Raw genomic sequence first — 21177 nt, 5'->3', positions numbered from 1 at the left:
TATTCGTCCATATTCTAAGCACGGAACACACCAGTTTCCCTAAACTGGTTCTGCTTCATCTTCGAAGAAATACCTGCAGTTCGAATCTATCTTCTCGCAGCATCTGGTTGTGTAACGCGGCCTCCCGCCGCTACATACATTTTCTTCCTAATTCAACTTGTACGCAGTAAACGACGCCGTATCTGGAGATTCAGGCTACTACAACGAGGATCCTGAATCCCGTATATTTTCTTACCGCAACCGCGAATTTCCAGTTTTAGTCAGTCACTGACCGAGAGCCGAGTTACTGCAAATTGGCCGGAGCTCGGGACCGAGGCGCAGGTCGGGGCAACAAAAGTTCGTACAAGCACACGTACGATCAGCGGCGGCCGTAAGTGGGTGTACAAGCCGAGACGGGGCCAATTAATCGGTCTACTTACCGATTTATGTCCCTGGTCCTGGGAGCCGCCGCGGCGTCGCGATTTTATTGGCTTTCATAGCCACCTCATCAATCGTCCCGCTACCTGGCCACCACCCGCCTCTTGACCGTCCGCGCACCAACCTCGTTATCCTTTCCCTCGTCGTCCTTACATACAACGTCTACTCGGGAAATTGGCCTCCCTTGCTCGCCCCGGAGATTAATCACGCGCGACCCTATCGATTTACTGCATGAATGTCCATCGTTTTTTCGTCCTCGTTGCTCTTGACTCGCGGAATCGAACGAAACGTTCGACGAGCAAGAAACAGCCAAGGAAATGGAAGATGTCGAGTACTGTAAGTGCGAGCGAACTCTTTCCGTCAGAATGGCACAGTTTGTTGAGTTTGTTGTAGCCTCGCGATATAAAGCAACTGAGAGCGTTATTGCTTCGAACTCTTGAAACGTTAGAAACTAAGCTTAAGATTCATTAAAAAAATCGTAAGAATATTTCCTTTATATTATTATATTATTACTTTAATTACTTATATTAGCTAATAAACTAATATTCCGTGAATATCTCCGATTCTGTCGATAGTGTTGTTAGCGTTTAATCCTTTTAAGTGTGAACACGGTAAATAGCTGGGCTCGTCCGTGTGACTTAGCAGAAACGGATTATTTACATCCTTAGTCATGATGTTTTAGAAACGTGACACGTTGTCGGTTCGTGGGACAATTAAGAAACAGGAAATGACTTGGAATTATAGATATACCTAAATCACATTTACATGTATGTATAATAGACGAAGGGAAACATGTTAATGTGATTAAACAAGCAAATATGCTCCAAATTATGTCGTGTTTGGTTTTGTTTTACATTGTTACATTGGTAGAAGCTTCTTCTTAAATAAAGCAAGCTTTGTCTTCTTTAAGCTATAGCTATTAATAGAAATTCACGATAAAACAGAATTCAACGAATAAGGATTCGTCAACAAATACAGGAAACTCGAAAAGAAAAACGTACGAAAGAGATCAAACGTATTTTACGTTTAATGTATTAATTGATTAGAGAAAGAGTTTTAAAAGCGTAGAGAAACCTGAAATTTGATTACAGAATTATTACCATAATGTAAGCATAAAAGTAAAATGAGTTCCAAATGTTGATGGAACATTCAGGCAACTAAGCTATTGATTAAGAGGACACGGCGTATTTCCATTACAGCACAAAACGCATTTCAACTCGTAATTTAAATATATCCATTATACGTATTAATTAAGCATCAAACGAATATGAAAATTATTGGAGAACCATAATTTTACTGAATTAACGTTTAAATGTACCCGATTCTATATCTGTTTAAAAATTCTATCGCGAAATGGTACGATTTGTAAATGGTACGAAAGTCTTTAAACCAATAATGACTATTTAGCAAAAATATATATTCAGAATATAAAATATGATTCTGTAAAAGAGACATTTATATTCATCGAACTGTTTTTATATAATGAATCGAAATTGTATTTCGATATTATTTTGCAATCTTAATTCTAATACGTCATTTCCTCGTGGTATTTGTGCGTCTCGAATAAACATGAAAATAGTCGGAAATAGTCGGAAATAGTCGAGACATCTGTACTTTATTTATGTATATGTATTTTCCATAATTTGCATCTTATGAATCTTAAATGCGGAACTCGCTCATATTACTTTTTTCAGTGCATCACTCACTCTTTCGTCTAGTATCCAAAGAGAATTATTCAAAAGTTCGTTCTAACAGAAAATTCAGTGTCACGCTTCATCGAGCGCATATTACACGACGTATTTCACAGCCAGAGGCACTAAATATCTAACAACGAGACTGCTTTAGCGCAAGCAAGAATTTAGCTTCTAGTACTTAACACATTTCAAGAGAAAGAGAAGTCGTATACACATATATAATCTATACGTACGTGCACGTATATACGTATGTACGTATTAATATATTTTTTTTTAATACATATATATCTCGAAAAGTGTAAGTTTGCTGCACTTTAGACCATATCACCGTTGCAACTTTCAAGAACTAATTTTTCGATCGAGGTGTTACACGCCCTCCTACTCGTTGTCCCAGTAACTTGCCTAATGTTTTATTTGCCTTTATTATTCGCTCTTTATACTCGTTTTAAATATTTTTCAAATGTGCATATGGTATTACCTCGGAATATCGAAATATTTAGGAATTATTCTAACAAGCTCATGAACGTTAGCCTTTGAAACGGCACGTTACCACGTCGCTGCTAAATTACTAGAGGCGTTTATTTATTGCGAGCTATCTCATACATTTATGAATTATAGCTTGTTACATTTATCCGTCGAATCACTATTTAACAAACACAGCAAACTACAATATCATCCGCAGGCAACATAGAACACAAGATATCCAATTATTAGATCCAATCTAATCCTCGTCCGAACAAAACAAACACCTGTTAGCAACGCTACCGACGTAATATTGTCTCCACAAATACGGAACATCGTCAAATGCTAAATAATTCGTAATACGTTCGCCCAATACAAACAAATCGATAATCCAAGCCGCAGATGCTTGGAAACAATTAGCAAGTACTTTAATTAACAGTAAGTGTAACGTTTAAGAGCAACATACGTGTACAACAAATTATATAAATAGATGTGTGTATGTGTGTGTATATATATATAATTCAAGCAATTCAAGCAGAGTAGATTTAGACTTTTACGTTCCGTACTCTTCGTTTTAAAAAGTTTCATTGCAAAAGCTTCCTCGTCGATCGATAATATTCACTGACGCGAAACAATACTTTGAGCTATGTTATTACGTGATCGTGTGACGATAATGAAATCACTTGATGCAAACAGAAAGTCAGCATTCTCTCACACGAACTTCCGAAACCTATAGTCTCGGTCTTCCATGTCGTAAACTCACGACGCGCTATACGAGCAATCCGCGAGTACGGGAGCTGATCTCTCCATTGACCCGCAACATCGTCTTAATCCCTCGGCTATCACAGTGATCGGCATGTTCAAAGCCCTAGGAGGACTGATCAAGTCGGAGTTGCCCAGCGATTCGCTAATTATGTTTCCATCCGTTTCTCGTAATTTATGGTAAACCGATGTAGTAAGCGTCGAGTGCTCAAATTCACAGAGATTGAGTAACGATATTAACGGGAGTTTTACAGTACAACTATTTGGTCGTTAGGCTACAGTTCCTCGGAAACGAACAAACAAAGTTCCTCGACAACTATTTTTCCTGGTATTATCTTTCTCGTGTCTTCTTCGACGTATCAGCTTCGTCTCGCTCTTACCCTTAAGCGTCTCGTAAAAAGTCTGGAAGCATCTCTGAAAGTGTACGAACTCGTGCGTATCTTTCCATATCGCTGCACCACGATGTCAACGTTTTTCTAATTTTACCATATCTCTCTATCCATCCTATAGGCCTTCTACCAACGATACGCTATACAAAAGCGTAACCGGTGCAAGGAACTTCCGTCGTTCGAGCAAACCGGATAAATGCGGCACTGAGTTATCGGTGCGAGAGGTGCCTACGTGCAAACAACAGTCGGACCGAACGTTTACGGATTCGACATGCGTATTTGGGCGGATATCAACGTTTACTTGAAGCAGTTGGATAGATCCGCTCTCAGAGCACATCACGTATCTGACTACACATCGATTCTCGGATAATTATTCAAAGCAAACGCGACCTCGTGTCGCGGATCGGTAATGCATCGTATTAGCCGCTTCCTTCTATGTACAAGTCCATACGCGCGGATTTCAACAGACGTAACCTGTCGCGAAACACCACGCTGCGCAGATGTTTCGACGGATCTGTGATCTTATTCGATGGGAATGCAAATCGGCCTGATCGGATTCCGCGAAAACTTCGGACGGAATTACGTGCTCGATTATCGACGATAATGCTTATTAAGAAACGAAATGTGACGCGACATTAATAAAGAACGATGATTTCTTTTTCCCTGGTGTCTGACGACGCGATGGCGTGATCGCGCTATTGCGAGACAGCGCCAACACGTATCATCCGGCAAGTATTCCGAGAGATTTTGAAGAGAAAAATAAATCGAAGATTTGCTTCTGAGAAGATCGATCTTGAAAGTGTACCAAATATACGAATATAGTACGTACGCGCGCATTTAACTTTTAAGCCAATTGCGTCAAGAAGAAAAATAATAGATGTGTTCTTACGTCATATAATTCCTTCTCGCTGTATCTAGTTGGAAAAGAAATTGTTTATTTGAAATAACATTGCATGTATAATTTTATCGCAATTATAATAAAAAATTCTACGTATAATTTTTAAATAATATCATATGTATATGAATTCTGTCAGATTAAAAAATTCCGATTCTAGTTAAAGCTTGCACGTATGTAGAACGCATTTAAATTTATACGAACGAGAAATTTTTTCTGTGAGAATTCATTTTGGACAGATGAAATCAGACTGTAACGTTCCCGCCTAGTTTTCGTCTTTTGAATATAATTCTACGAAGATACCAGATGGAATCTTTGAATACACGATACATTTATGATAAGACAAAATAATAAGACATTTAAAAGGCAACATTCTGAGTGAACACGAAGGCAGATATTTTTTATGAATTATTAAATTCGCGGTTGGGGAAACAATTTAATTGCAGCTATTTCGCTTCAAGATGAAAATTGACGAATCAATATTTGGATTGGGGTTTTTCATACCAGCAAACATTGAAAAATCTGTGTCCTGGGACATAAAATACAGACGTGGGAAGCTTATCAAGAATCTTATTGTTATTAGAAATATAGTTTCATCAAATACCATTTTGTAGTTTGTATGTTTGTTAATAAAAGTACACTTCACAATGTTTGTTACGTAAGGAAGATACGAAGAAAACGATGTACAAAATACCTGTAAACCACTGTCGAATAATTTTTTAATTTCATTTTACGATCATTAATAAGTAAACGTGTATCTTATCTATTAAAGAAACGAGTTCAGTATGAACATTGTCAAACGATTACATCATGGATAATGTAAACAATCTCTATGCATATATACTCCCTTTATGCATATACACATGACAGCGTATCAAATTTTCTACAACATTGAAATATTACATTTAATACAATTCCTTTTCAAACGGCCGACACCACGTTCACATTTTACGTATAATAGTTAGCTGCAGAATTTCCTGAATATCCTATCACACAGTATGCGAAGCCGTTCGCATAAAAACATGTCACGAGAAGCACACAGTATCGAATCACGTCCCAAGAACAACAACAACTTGCCGCAGTGGTCCGATAACGAGCAGTTGCCAGGCTATCGCAAATTCGTGAGAATCCCGTAAACACGTCCGCGTTTCCAACGGAATTCTCGTCAACTGCAAGGGACGCACGCGTTCTTGCGACTGTTATCGTTCGCCCATTTAAACGCGCGATGACGCGACGCGATGCTCGTTCCGAGGAGAAACGCCTGTGTAAACAGCGCCATTTCTGCAAACACGGTAACAATCCTTTCCCAATAGTCCCCAACGACGCCCAGGAAAACAACGTTGACTCGGCAAACACGCGTTCTGGTCGACGATGATGCAGGTTACGCGAGATTATCACGCGTCAACGCAGCTACGCGAGAAAAGAACAAACATGGATCGAAGCCTGTTAAGAAGCGCGTATGTTGCACGATTTTTGTTTCACGCGAAAGCGTTGATATAATTGAGAATTTTATTTGCATAAGCAGAAGAGACAATGGACTTGGTGTAAACGGAAAAAATTAGCCGCTAGGTCGTTTCACAGAGCAAACCACCCGTTTTGATAAACCGTTAAGACGGTTTTAAAAAGATAGTCGGGAATATTCTAAAATGAAATATAATCGACGAAACTATACTTGATAAACGCAAACAGCAAAATGTAATAAAACCGACGAATGTTATAATCTAAGCGATCCAACTGTATAGACCTTTACGGAATCAGACCTTTGTATCAATCTCGTAGAATGGAGCAAAGCAGTCTCATTTAACGTATTAAGTACTTTCGTTCTGAGAGATACTTGTACGGCTTGTGTTGCCCTTTATCACAGACAGGAATTTCACATAAGAAAAGCAAAATGTTTGAAGAACTTTACCGGTTAAATTTTCCTGCGAAGGAATACGCTCGCTATTTTCTACGTAATCTACGTTATATAAATGGATTGCGTTTGGAAATACGAACGAAAATTCTAGTTGAAAGAACGGCTGCTTCTTCTACTTATTCTTACCAACGCCTTATGAATGTGGCTCATTGAGACGGTGTTTGAGTTAAATACACGTATTACTAGAGGTAAAATAAAAATGAAAGAACTTAATCTGACATAGATGTAAAAAATACGGGTTAAATACTTTTTCAAGAATCATATCGTGCACAACTTTCGTCAGAATCGGCAATTTCTTTGTGAATATTTCGGAAACTGCACCTAAACGACGTACATACGTATTGAGGGAAAACTTGCTGAGAACGACGATCTTGACATATTTCGAGGTAATCAAACTCAGCGAGCTGTGCCCTGATGTAAAAGATTGTCCAAGTTCCTTCCAACTTACACCTCTTCCAAATCATATCCACGATGTAGGAAAACACGCGCTATACAAATTTACATAGGTATATTTATCATCCATTCGCGAAACTCGAGCAATTTGTCAGCCATTTGTCTCGTACAGCTTGCTCACCATCCATCAAAAAACATTTCAGCCGATCGTTGATTCAAAAGGAAAGTCAAATAACGATAAGACAGAGGAGTGGGCATTTCGAATCGCGGAGAAATTTCAGGATGATTTCCATCGTGAAAGCGTAAAAGAGGTCGACGCTCGAAAGTAGAAACCGGTGCGGCGAAGTGCGCGAGCGAATAACCGCGACAGCCGAGATCCTTCCGTGACGAAAAACGAACGAATAAACTTTAAGGCTTTTAGGTTACAAAGGAGGATTGTAAAAAGCGGGAAACAAGGAGTGGGGGAGGAAAATAGACCGGACCATTTCGACGTATGACACATTTTTCCCGATGCTGGGGTAGAGCTTCACCCGTTGCAATTGGATTTTACGCCGCATCAAGCGCGCCAGTTCTCTCTCGCGTTACACGCCACCATTATACGCGGCCTGCATACACCGTTTCCAACTTTCGATCCAAAGACTTACCGCCCGCCTTTATAGAGTATCGCCATACACAATTTCGTATTACCCTCTTACCGTCTCGGCAATTTTACTTTCCTCCACTTTTGACCTCTGCGCTTCTCAGTCCTCGGAAAATATAGTCCTCGAAAAAACAAACGTAAAACGTTGATGGGAGGAAAATACGACGAACCATTTTGCCGCTCGTATTTTGTACTGCAAAATTTTTATCGATCTGTTTCGCCCGTGGTACCGTTAACGGTCCAGTTTATACAAATATTTCAATCGTATCTTGAATCAAGTTATGGGGCTTGATTATACCTGGAACGATTGGAATAAAATTCGATCGTTTCTCAGAATTTCTTGATTGTTTTCCAAAAGAATTTCTTTATGCTTAGAAACGACGCATCAGACTGCGGACAGTTGGCAAATTTGGACGACATAGCGTAGAATCGAACGAAAGGGGTCACGTTCGGTGAAGGGGTGTAACTAATCGTGTTCGCTCTCGCGATGCGCGATCGAAGGAGATAAATTGATCGCCATTTATTCCTTCCAATTTTTCAACGTATTTACGCATAACTGGTATGCGTGTATGTGCGTAGAGATAGCGATATCGTCACGATGCAAAACAGTTTCACGACGTATGAAGGGATTTACAGTGAAGTAGCGACGTAACTTAACTTTCTCGACGTACATCTAACTGGAATACTGCTGAAAATACGCCGTTTAAGCATTTTTAGTACCTCGTATTCTTCCTCCCTATGTTGCGTCTTTGAAAGGGGTGCCGAGGCCCAGCGCTATACGAGGGTGTGCGTCGAGATGGTAGAGCGTACAGCCCTTGTAAACTATTCGAGAGGGTACGAGTTAAGTCGCGAGAACCGTTAAATTGATCGTCGCATGACCGTTTCGAAATTTCGAAATTTACGACAGGGTCTCGGCTATCCAGCCAAGGAAAAGTGCTGCTAAGAAGTTAAAAATATATGATATTAAATATCCATTAAATATCTCGTGTACTCCTTACTGTATGACCTGATTGAAGTCTGACTGTTGATACGCGAATGATCGTAACGCTAAAATCTTATTTCTGAAAAATAGCAATTTTTTTATCGTGGTATAAATCTGGGTCAACAGAATCTTCGGTATATTTCGTTATAACACTCATCACATGGTAATATTTAATACGGTGACTGCTGCACTTTATTAATTTAATATCTTATTCACCCATAGTGCGAAAATTTAGGGCAGCGTAATTTTTAATAACTGCAATCTATGGTAACGAGACGATATTAATTGCGACTTCAAATTTTAAGATGTTGCATTTAATTAATTTCAAGTAAATAACGTGGAAACAATCTCTCCCGAGATAATTGGAATTCTTTGCACATGAATAGCGTAGCGGCTGCTTTAAGGAACTATAACGTGCTATGTACTTCGATATTAGAAAATTTATCGTCATATATTGACAGAAATTTTAATATTGTGTATTAAACTATCGTAATTAAATAACGGTAATAACGCATAGACATATTAAAATTACTATTACATGTGCTTGTTATATCAATTTAATACCATGTTCTCCGTAGTTTAAGTTTTACAATTTATTCATAGAATGCAAAAACTATACGGAGAATTATGTTATATTCGAGTTTCATAATTACATAAGCAATACACAAAAGATACCATACCTCACATTTCGCAATTTATTCGTCGAATAATTGAAGTGGAAGAAATCGACGTTGTCAAATATGAAATACATAGAACTTTTTTATCATGTTCGAAGATGGCCCACTTTCGTTAGCCTCGATACAAATAATCCAAGTTAAGAACCTTTGTAGTTGCACGAGGCACTCGTCGACGAAGAAAGGGCTTTACATCAGTCTAATAGGGTAGACAGATGAGGCGTAAACGGAAGGCGATCGTCCTGCTTCTTGTAAACATCCCTATATATTATCTCTGGATACGTTTACGATTGAGTTTACCGTAGTAATGTCCACAACCGAAATCGAGGGGTTGAGATGAGGGATGAACGCGCAGGGTTGTTCCTGGACAAACAACGCGTGACCATAAGGCGGCAGGATAGTATACAATGCACGGTGAGGTGTACGAGTTAAAAATAAATGACGAGCAAACAACGTCTAAATACTTGAAGCTGTTGGCTCGTTTGTTGATAACGATGACAACAGTAGGATATATTTTTCCGATAGAGAAGATAATAACGATAATATACGCATTGATAAATTTGGGAAATAGCAAACAATTGCCAAGCTATTATTTTATTTCTGTCGCATCAAGTTCATAAGGCAAAGATATTGTTCCATCCGGAGGAACAAAAACGCGAGGATTTTCGTGGCTGATTTACGACGCTCGCTTTTGCGGCCAAGATATTATCTCGGAGAACGGGACTTTAGCAGCTTGAACGATTCTCTTCGATATTCGTAGCAGTACATGCTTTTACTTTCCCACGTCCATTGCAGTCGCAATAACCGAGCGGGTTAAAAACGCGGTTATTTCCGAAGGCTGATTTAGCAGATGGTAACGGTCCGACTGATCGAGGGACACCCGGAGGAATTGCCGCGTCCTTTTCCTAGGTAACATCCAAACCTCGCGCGCTTCGAGCACGGAGATCGACCACTTTCTCGCGTTTAACGAAAACCGATCAACGTGCATATTTGCGACACTTTTGTTTCGTGAACGTAGAATCGATATCGTTGAAATATTCGGAACGGTGTTACTACAGTCTCGACCGTAGCCTCGATTCATTAACATCTTCTCCGCCAGACGCGGAGTAAGAATAGTTTGTTCTGTCAGCGTCGAGAAAGCACAGTCTCGTATAACTCCTTTGCAACGACGAACACCTTCTCCACGAAACGTGGAGCAAAGAACCGTTTCAATCTCTCGGCATTCGGAGAGAGCAGTCCCAGCTGCAATTCCCGACTCGTCGACGTCTACAAGCATTCGCGGAGAAAGAATCGTTCCATCAGTCGAATCGATCGGTTCACGGTCTTTCCATCTGCATTTCCCGAGTCGTCAACATCTACCAACTTCCGTGGAGACAGGCTCCTTCCATCGGTCGAATCGATCGGTTGACAGCTCTGTGCGAGTTCCTCGACTGTAAGCGATATGTCCAAGCATTCGTGAAGTATCGTTTTAATTAATGTTGATCATCCATGAACAGTCTCGCGCGGTTCTTTCAATCGCAAGCAGCATCGATAAGCGTTTGCGGGATAGCGTATTGTTAACTATTCGTCGTGATCATTCGTGCGTCACGTCGCAGCAGTCGCAGACAATTCGAAAGCTTCTCGTCGTTCGGAGGAGTACAACCCTTATTGTCGTTGATTGTTCATTGTGCTTTCAATCAGTATCCCTCGTGAACCAATTACTCGAGGTTAATTCGGTGGATAACGAGTACAGTGCAGCGTCATCGATATTCTTGTATAGGAACTACAGTTCCTGTAATTCTTTTCCTAGAAACAATATTCTTTCAAACTGTGATACCAGCACTGTATTTTTGTTTGATTTGAACGCTTGAATATTTTGGTTATCTTCTTGTTACGTTTCAAAAATATCGATTAAATGTTAATGTTCTTGCTGTAAATCGATACAAAACGCTCGTGTATATCTAAGAGAATCATGAAAAGAATTGACAAGAACGTAAGTTTCTATTAAAAAAATTTCTACACTTTGTTTTCTGCATACGTCAATAAAATTTTCACAATATGTAATTTGTTACGTTGAACGCGCATTTCAATTTTAAACTACCACGTATTTTTCGCACGTGCAATGTTTATATATTGTATAATTATGAAAATTATTTTTCAAACATCGTTGCATAATCTTCATAGTACGCGCTTCGCAATCCGATTGCAAATGGTCACGTATATTTCACATATTCGTCCTTTGACACTTTTTACATAAATATACTAGTTAAAATAGCAAGTGAATTATTAATATAACTCGTCTGGTAATCCTACATAATCTTATTATTTACAACATACAAGCTCTGTCCATCTGTACATTAGATTTTCATCCAAATATATCAATCTCCTAACCTTTAGAATGGGTCACTCGTTAATAAACAAAATTATCGGGTAGCATGTCCAATCAAACGATTAAACATTTCTGGTAAACAACAGAATTTCCCCGTTGCGTTGATTCCTCTATTAATTTATTTCATATCGATGTACTCGAATAGGCCATTGCCAGAACTCTACTTGCTCCGGTTCCAGTGAAATTACGCCTAAGTGAATAACAGTATCGCGTTTGTCGACGATAAACCAACCTGCATCTAGCTAAAGCCGTGAAAGATGATATAAGGGGCTCAAATTGTCAATTTGAACGGTACGGTCCCCTTATTCCGAGACATTACACATTGCACGTATTCGCGCTCGTTTGCCTAATACAATAGCCATACTTACGATACGTGAAACCATGTTTGGCCATGCATATGTTCCTCGCATCGTATCGCATCGTAAGGCGCACCGATGCTCGAGTATACTACTGGAATATGCGCTCGTTCATAGGACTGGATAACAAACGACGGAGACAGTGTGGTAAATGGAAAATGCAGAAGGGAAAAGAGTCGAGGGACAGAAAAAGAAAGAATCGAGACGCGGAGATAGAAAATGTTTCGTCTTGACCGTCTATAACGACGGAATGCTGCATTTTCGAATCTTTGCTTCCGGCAAACACTGTTACTACATTTGTGGATAAAGTAAAAAATAACGAGAGATACGTTAAATTTATTCAGGCGATAAACTTATCGATAGAATCGATAGAAAGTATAATTTAATCTAAAATGAAATGTTTACTTAATCTATTAGGCTCCTCTGTCGTCCGTTTTATTTTAAAGTCTCTAATTAGTTTTCTCTCTTTTTTTTAAATAAATCCGGCAAAAATGATCAATATTTTTTTTAATAGAGTTGTTTCGTAGTTGTATACCGATATGTATCTTTTTAACTACCCGTAGTGCGCATGTACGAACGTGAATTCTTCTTAATAGAAGAATTTTAATAGAACTTGAAACCCGAGTACGAAGGAATCGAATTGCGACGTCAAATCGTTGCAGTGTACCGATACAAAGAAGCTGTGCGACGAAGAAAAGAAAATTAAGAACTGGTGGCGTCTAAGATAAAGGGACAGGATGAAGGATAGAAAAAACAGAGGTAGAAAGATAATATAGGAATACTGTAAAAAAAGGCGAGCAAGAATAAGCAAGAAACAAGAGACGAGGAGGTAAAGGGAGGAAAAATACGATAGAAAAATGACTAGAAAAATATTGTAATAGATAAAATAAAAAAAAATAAGAAGAGGCAAAGAAAGAAATATGACGAAAGGAGGAGGAAGAAGCTATGGAAGGGAAAAATATGAGACGAATAAAAGAAAAATGAAAACACCTCGAGAGTCAAAAATATTTGTACGAAACGAGGAAAAACAACGGAGATAACAAGAAGAAGGATAGTGATAAAATATAGGAATTATACGAGAAAGAGAAAGAAATCTGATAGGACAACGATAAAAATAAGGAATAAATGCGAAACAAAGAGTGGAACGGGTTTGCGATATAACTTAGGATAAGGAAGTTATTTGTGAAGATAAGAGAGTAGTTCTAGAAACAAAAGTATAGGATACATGTAGAAAATAAGATGCTCGCTAACAAGGGAGAAGCTTTTGTGCGGTGTCTTTAAATTAGAAAACGATGAGCGCACAATGGTGAAAATAATCCCTTTTAATCGATTTTATTTGAATCGCAAATATTTACAGCAGCTCGTTGAATTAATTAAATTTACGATATTTGAATCGTTCTAGTTGTTCACATTTTCCTTGTATTTTCAATAATCGATATAATTGTAAAATCTCGAACGATACAAAGAAATTTTTATAAAAGTCACGATGTATTAAAATTACGAATATTAATCGTATTTCGCTACAAAATTTGCATATTTGCACGATTGTACATTAAAATATACAAATAAACGCATCTTTGATATTTCAAAAACTATCGAAATATAAAGTTATTTTTCCTATATTTCTGCGCCAACGCGAGCTTGATTTTTCGACCAATTCATTACACAAACCCAACAAAAATTCGATGAAAAATAAGAAATACGTTTACGACAAAGGCAGCTGGATAGGCAACGCGAAAGGAATTTCCTCAGTTCGATTCTCTTTTCAGAGTGAACGTTTCGCTTTCATAGAGGCCACCGTGGCGTAGAAGCACGCGGTAGATCATTGTTTCGAAGATCTCGCGGTCCCTGTAGTTTGACCAGCCGTTTCATCGACGAGAATTACGCTCGTTCATCACGATTGATGCCGGCCATGTTTCTTCGCGAACGTTCGAGACCAGGAAACGTATAAAAGTCAGAACGTTATAGGAAATAGCGAGTCGATGGCTAGGCGGCTGACCTCCAGAATGAATCCGGATCCAAGGGATAAAAAGGAGAAAGGGATTCCTGCTTCCTTCCAATCAACCGTTTCCTTTATATCACGCTTTTACTTTATTTTTGTCTCTCGTTACGTTTAATCATTTTTATATTCGTTAAGCAACCATTTTTGTTTCATAATCGTTGCTTTACCCTATTTGTTCTGTAATTCTAACTCTATGTAATCGTACTTTCCGTAATTTTACATTTTTCGAGAAAGATGTGAAACAAAGAGCTTCTGTAAGGTATTTTATAAAATTTGTAAGGAATCATAGTCATCGACGATAAGCACGATGAATCGAAAATAACCGAGAATCAATCATTAGACAACGAAGTAAACGTTTGATATCGAAAATATAAATAACCGAATGGTTTATAAAGAAATATAATATATAGATAAAATAAATAATAATAATAGTACGATGTTTGTTCGTCGATACGGGATTAATACGTATGAATAGGACAGGCAATTACTATACAAGTATCTACTAAATATTGACTAATATTCTATAAGACGATAGTACGTATGTATATTGACCGAAGCAGAGAAAATGATGTTTGTAGAGATACGTAGGATATATTATAAATGTTGATTCATGCTACGTATATTTTGTAGTATTGTGCTGAGAAACGTGGAGGAAGAGGATGAGTATTCCTTTGCGAAAATTATCTTGGAATTCTGGAAAGTTAGTAAACGGCAAAGGTAAAGGATTAAGAGGTTTTAGCAGAAACTGAGCAAATGCGGTGTGTAACCGCTTAAGAATCGCGCTTTATGATATTGTAATACTTGTATGTCGTAATACGTATATATCGTAGTAGTGCCGTTTAATAAAGCAATTTCAGTTTACCGATGTGCGGAATCCAGCCACAAGATTGTAAATTCTTGAATCATTGGGTATAGTAAATATTTCTCGTAATTGTAGTTGGAGTAGATTGCAACGTAGTACAATTAGATAGCTGTAGATCGTAGCCGTGCGATACTTTTAGCAGAAAATATTACAACCAGACTTCTCTATAGGTATACGAGCCGTTCAAATAGAATTAATAGAAATAACGGACTTAAAAAAATACACAAGACAAAGTAACAATTATTGGAAACTATTGGAGCAGATTATTTTCGAATAACATCATGAAAATGCGTTGTAACGTTATCAAACGAACTAAACTTTCATCGTACGATTAACGAATCAATATCGATATATATTTCGTTGCAATATACATAGTGACGATGTAAGATTTAATAAATTCGAGTCAATCACGATACAATTTCAAACAGCTTGGCCGATAGAGCGGAGATCAATCGCCAATCGTCTTTACGAAATTGTTAAAAAATCCAATTTTCCCGTAACTTGAGGGAAAAGCTTCGGGCGATCTGTTCTATTCCTCGCAGACCGCATCAGTGATCGATAACTCGAAAGAATACGATCTCTGCGTAATTATTTCAAGAAGCTGGCAGATTCAGTCGCGCGTCGCGTCGATGCATCGAGTCACGCGATTGATATCGACAGCGTTTTTACCGAACGTTGACTCCGAGTGAAACGCGGCAAGATCCGGGCGTCAGAAGCGTACCGATGAATCCGGCTTCGGGAGGATAAAACGTAAGGAAGGTGCTTCCCCCTTCCAACCCTCCCCCATCCGCCATATTCTACTCTTTTCGCCCCTCGCGCTCTGTTTCTCCCCTTTGAAAGGAACGCTTTCTTTGACGTTCTTCTTCTTGGATTTCTTCGTGCTCCGGAGACAATCGTAGGCCACGGACAATCGCGCGGACCAATCAGTCGCGTATTGAGTCCTGAGCCTCCCCTTTTCGTGCTGGTTCACACGGGCAAGAAAGAACAGGAGAAACGAACGGATCATGGCTGCGGATAAGGAGCGTACAAACCGAAAGAAGAAGAAGAAGAGGAGGAAAAACGTAAGAAAGGACGAGGAAGAGGATGGAGGTACCGTGAACGGTGATTCTTGTGCGGCAACCTGAAATCAGTTTTATCAGGTCACGGCTGACGCGCTCCGTTGGCAATCTCGTGCTTTCCATCGGTCGCCAAGACCAGGCCACGGTTTTAACGATAAACGGCTTAAGCGAGAAACTGAGCTACCGAGAAAGGGCTAATAAAGGGAGCAGGATTCTGCGGAATGTATAAATAATGCTCGTGAGAAAGGATTTTCGATTAAGGGTTAGATAGAGATGACGATTACGGTGGATTCCTGGCATTGTTAAGCTACACCGACTTTTCGCGTAAGCCGTAAACGGATCTTCTGTTCGATCGATTGCCGCGATTAGATCTCGGTATCGAGGATGCAGTTTAAACTAAAGCGTAGCGTGTTTCGGGATACACGTGAGCAGCAGGTATCCAAGTTTGTCGCATAGTTTCATATGCTTTGGACGTGATATATCGCGTAGAATATTTTAAGCAGACAGAACCGATAAATTTATAATATACGGATTAAAGGTAAGTTAGCTAATCGCGCTAGTTATTTCTATTGATATTTAAAATAGCATCAAATAGAGGTATTTTAATTTCTTTCGTTTAATAAAATACAACACGAATCGAATATACCGATATACGAATACGTTTGGATTAAACCATCGTATGGTCTGTTAATAACATCGCTTAAATTATCATAAAACTGCTCTATGTAACTATGCTTTATATTTATGGACATAAGGATAGACTAAAAACAAGAAATCCACAATGTTACTTCATCGTTAAATTCGCGTCGCTCGTAAATTTATCGCAACAACAGAGCAACATTTCCATCGTTAATCCTGGACGTTAATGTCTTTGAAATTGGTATTCGTGCTTTCGTTTCTCTTGTTTCTCCTTTTTACGCTTTCTCGTCATTTACCATCTTTTGTCTTTAACGATAAATCTTGCTGTATATTTGTCCAACGGCAACGCCCACGCATTTGCTTGTACAGTTTCTATTCTTATTACAATTGCCTCTTTCTTCCACCATTTGCTATTAAAATATATTTCCTTTTGTTATACCATCGTACTTCTCTTAAGTGATTTAAACTATTTTTTATTCGTTACCGAAACTACATGATAACACCACCATTTTACCCGCCTACGGATAGTTCGATAAAAATTCTTAGAAATTTATTACCAGGCCATCTTGCATAATAAATTCTCACGCAGTAACGTCATATAATTACAAAATTATATAGTAACAAAATTAAATATTCAATAACTAATAATTCAATCGATCTCGAACATTCTACATATGTAATGCACATAGCTACACACGATGTATAAAATTTAACGCGTTTTTTCCAAGACACCGTACATTTTCCACGTCCATCTTCGCATAACTTCGCAGAACTCCACTTTTCTGACATAACAGATTCACTACTGGGTAATAAAATTTCGTATTTATTGCTAGCAGTACTACGCGTCTCTAAAATCTATAATAGCGAATTCCTTTCTGCGAAATATCCGAAATATCATTCCCGTGTTGGATCGCTTCGAAAGGAAACACGCAATACTCGAAAGATTTAACAACCGCTAAGCAAGCATCGTTCAAAAGACGGAATTCGCTGGTTGAAACGAGAGCAAAAGACATTACCGGCGGGAATCGCGTGGAATGTATAAATAATACGTGTAGGGCGATGCCCCACGATTAAGAACCACGACCACGATAATTAACCTTACGACATACATATATACATTGACGAATACATGGCAGCCAGTCTTAATGTCGTGAATCCGCGAACATTTTTCATGGTTACCGACCCCATACATCATGCCTTCGTTGTTCGTGACACCTCCTTTGCAAACGAGTCATTAGCGGACTGCGGATTTTCATGTATTTATGGGAAATTTCAAGGTGCAGAGATATACCATAGATACGCGCACGTATTATGCAAAAATATATTAAGTATTCAAAGTATGATAGTCGCTGTAATATTTAATAGTTCTACTTTCCTCGATTATGTTTAGAAAAATATGATTTCTTATTATCGTAGTGCCCGGATCAATTTTGAAAGGACTCGATTTAATCGTAATAATGAGTTGATAAATGAAGAGAAAGAAATTAATAATGGCAGTAACGAGAAAAAAGGCTTCCTTATAAGCTACGACGCGACGTCAAGGCGACTTGCATTTAACGACTGCCAGAAAACGACTAAACGATGGCGAACAACACACGACGCTAAACGCAAACGATTGATGATCAACAAATGAGTTCCTTTTTATTCTTTGCCGTTATTAATGCCAAGAAATGATGTACACAACGTCTGTAATAATAGGAAATAGTCGACATTAAATCTATCGAAAATCTTAATTTCATTAACCCTATTCGACTGTCTCGTATGGACTAACAGTTGAAGCTCGATCCTCCAAATTATTTCACGGTGACACCCTACATTAACGAGATCGTATAAATTCGCCATATCACAGGTGACACAGGTCACTCTAAAGTAGAGGATGATGTACTTAATAGTTGACGAACAGATCGTTTCTTAATTTAAGCATATTGGAATAACCATATGTACGTAGATATTACTGGTGTTTATTTCAAAGATGTAGCCATCAAGAAAGACGAAAGTCAGGAAATCAACAAAAATAGATCTATCGTATATCTTTTACGCGATCTTCAAGTAAAGTTATCATTTTTACTCTGTTCAAAATTGAAAGAACTTGACGAATACGCTACAAATGGTTCTTATGCCGGTGATCTAAAGATTTCTGTCGAAGAACGATACTGAGAAACAATATTCGTAAGTAAATTAGATAACGATGATTTCAAAGTGAGAAATCTGAAATATTAAGTTAAGAAAAACAAGACTACCGCCATTTGTAGCGACATATTTAAGATTTTATAAATATTTTATGAATTAATGTTCATATTGTATTAATAATAGTCATAGGTAATTTACACCTTGATGGATTTATGGACAATAGCTTAACAATAATAAATTAATGTTTCTTATTAAGAGCATTAAACATAATTATAAACACACTCGACGGTAGAGAATGATAATTCATTTTAATTGTAAATATATATCCCGTGTTTATTGCTTAAAATTGTTCCAACAGAGCTGTTGAATTTTTCATGTATTTCCATTCAAATATAATATTTACGAGCAAACAACCACACTGGTAGCGCGAATTGCATGTATAATTTCCGCAAACATTTTGACTTTGACATCGCAGTAATAAATTAACGTAAGTGAAAATTAAAGTCAGTCAGACGGTCGAATACTTGAAAAAAGACGTTCGGAAGAGATGCCGCGATAAACAGGAACAAAGCGCAAGCGTACAAAGGAATTGACGTTGCTCGATACGTACATTCCAGTCTTAAATCGAATTTAGTTCCTAAACGAAATGCACAGTGGAAAGAACAAAGCGACGACAAAAATTTAGCGAATAAATTAAATATAGTGCGAGAAGAAATTCCTTCCTAAATTTATTCGCGTCGAACGACAAATGACGACATTTTCTACTATTTGTTTTGTTGCTATCCGTCGATTCTAAGAACACGTGTATAGAGAAAAGGAAAACAAAAAATCCCTGCTTTCATTCCATGGAAACTTTTCAATAATTATTGTAGTATCGAGCAAAAGGATTCGCGATCAAAGGTGATTTTTGGATGTATTTACCCACAATTGGTACGTGTGCAAAGATAGCGACGTTATCACGATACTCGAACGATTTCGCAACGTGTGAAGCGATTTAACTTGACTTCTCCGGCGTATTTATAATTAGGATTCTGTTGGAAATCCGCCGTTTAAGCATTTAACAATTACATTCGAAACTTTCTCAACATTTTTCGGTAACCGAAGGCTTTGCAATAATAATAAAAAAAAAACTACATCGAAAGGAATTGAAACGTAAAATTTTGGAGACACTGCGCTGCGAGTTGTAATTTTATGGAAACTGTATGGAAACTACCCTGTCGGGCGATTTCACGATGACGAAACGATAGGAAGCTGAAAGAGAAACACGGTGAAGCGTGTCAGGGATGGAACAGTCAGAGACCGAAGACCGATCCACGAACAGCGATCTCGATATCTAAGATCGCTTTTCCGATAGTTCGGACACTGAAATATAACTGACCTATAAAAAAGATAAAGGAGAAACGTGCCGTCCACGAGTCTACTCACCGCGATCGTTTAACAATCCTATCTTCCGAAATTCATCTTCCCTAAAAACTCTGCGGCCAAGCTTCAACTGGTTTTAGCGACAGCTCGGAGTTTCTGGAAAATTGACTTAAACGACTTGGACGCGTATAGATAACGTTAAGTTGTAAGAACAAAGAAAAAGAACGAACAAATTTGACAAAATGAGGAGACACAGTGACGATATTACATTGATTTTAATAATATTTCGTACAATGCGATTTGCATATATATGTACTTATTTTGAGAAATATTACATACTTCTTTCCTATTTCGGAACTATTATAACAATTTTTTAATATACGATTTCTCAAGGTTTCTCTGTCTTTGAAAGATTTTACACCATTTTGCTGAAAAGACACTAAACGAAAGACAGTTGCGTAAAATAATATATAAGATGAAAATAACATAGCGTATCGCAGTTTGTCAGGTTTTATGAGAATTATTTACAATAAAATGTGCTATAACAGAAATATACATGCGGCCGTATGTATCTTGTCAAAATACATTGAAACGCGATTTTAAGATTGATATTTGGTATTATTAACAGAAATGTGTATCGATTCGATGAATTATTTTGAAAAATACCACTCAATTACCAACTGCATATTTCGTACATGAAAGCCTGTTCGTAACAAATAACTTTTACGTGTTTTAATTGTCGACTTTATTCGTTGCCTTTATCCAGACATTCGCTATGGACTTTATATAATAACATCACCAATTTTATGACAAACTGTACACAATGTGTACGTGTACAATATACAAATAAATAATACCTAAGCGATGAAAAGCTTGACATATCATACCTACGAAAAATATTGAAACAACAGACAAGTAAAAATCTTCGAACATATTAATATAAATAAAACGTTACAAATAAATAAAACATTGTTTTAAAATGAATAATTTCCCAAGAAAACAAGAAAAAGAAAGATTTAACGTGTTTTCCTGATATTTCAAACAGAGAAATGTTTACTTCAACAGTTTTTCAGTGTTACATTCGCAAATACGAAAATGTTCTTCGTTAAAATAACAGATTAAAATAGTAGAAATACCATGTTCATGAGTTTATAAGCATACGACAATGAACTTTTTG

The 21177-nt window shown here is 37.8% G+C and overlaps 1 protein-coding gene across 3 annotated transcripts in view; it reads right to left on the bottom strand.

The window, feature by feature from the left end:
- LOC100646141 (hemicentin-1) overlaps nt 1–21177 on the bottom strand; it is a 98528-nt gene that overhangs the window by 14479 nt on the left and 62872 nt on the right. Inside the window, exon 1 of one of the 3 annotated variants that reach the window (XM_048406037.1) lies at nt 420–881. The exons of the other annotated variants lie outside the window; for them this stretch is intronic. The gene's annotated coding sequence lies outside the window, so the exon portion shown is untranslated. Of the gene's footprint in view, nt 1–419; nt 882–21177 lie in introns of those variants that run through there. 3 annotated transcript variants of the gene reach the window in all.

This window comes from Bombus terrestris, chromosome 5 (genome assembly GCF_910591885.1).
Source record: "Bombus terrestris chromosome 5, iyBomTerr1.2, whole genome shotgun sequence".
In the NCBI taxonomy this organism is placed as follows: domain Eukaryota; kingdom Metazoa; phylum Arthropoda; class Insecta; order Hymenoptera; family Apidae; genus Bombus; species Bombus terrestris.
Note: the sequence above shows the minus strand (reverse complement) of the source record. Positions and strands in the feature narration are given on the sequence as shown.